The sequence below is a fragment of the Penaeus monodon genome, chromosome 33, assembly GCF_015228065.2.
Source record: "Penaeus monodon isolate SGIC_2016 chromosome 33, NSTDA_Pmon_1, whole genome shotgun sequence".
Classification (NCBI taxonomy): domain Eukaryota; kingdom Metazoa; phylum Arthropoda; class Malacostraca; order Decapoda; family Penaeidae; genus Penaeus; species Penaeus monodon.
In genome coordinates, this window is record NC_051418.1 from 12312524 (window position 1) to 12312946 (window position 423).

A 423-nucleotide genomic window follows, 5' to 3' on the forward strand; every position below is an offset into this window, starting at 1 on the left:
TGTGAAGGTCTTTTTAAACTATTTGGCTTTTAATTTAAATAATCGTTAGACCATCTGTCATACATTTTAATACAGTGAAAGGTAAATATGATAAATAATTGGCATACTTATTTATCCAGCATGTGTTACATAACGGCATACTTATTCATCCAGAATGTGTTACATAACAAAATTAGAGTACATAATTCTGTATACACTTTAATAAGAGTCATCTCATAAAAATGGTGAAGCTTGCACATGTAGATACAATGTTAACTTAGGATGAGAAAATATATATATATTTCATTAACAAATTTTATCTGAAGACTAATATTAAAGTTTATTAAGAATTGACAGTTTGAGCGACAGAAAATAGTTATAATACTATCAATGCATATTCCAGTAACAAATGGTATGTGCATTATCACCGAAAGATATAGCTAG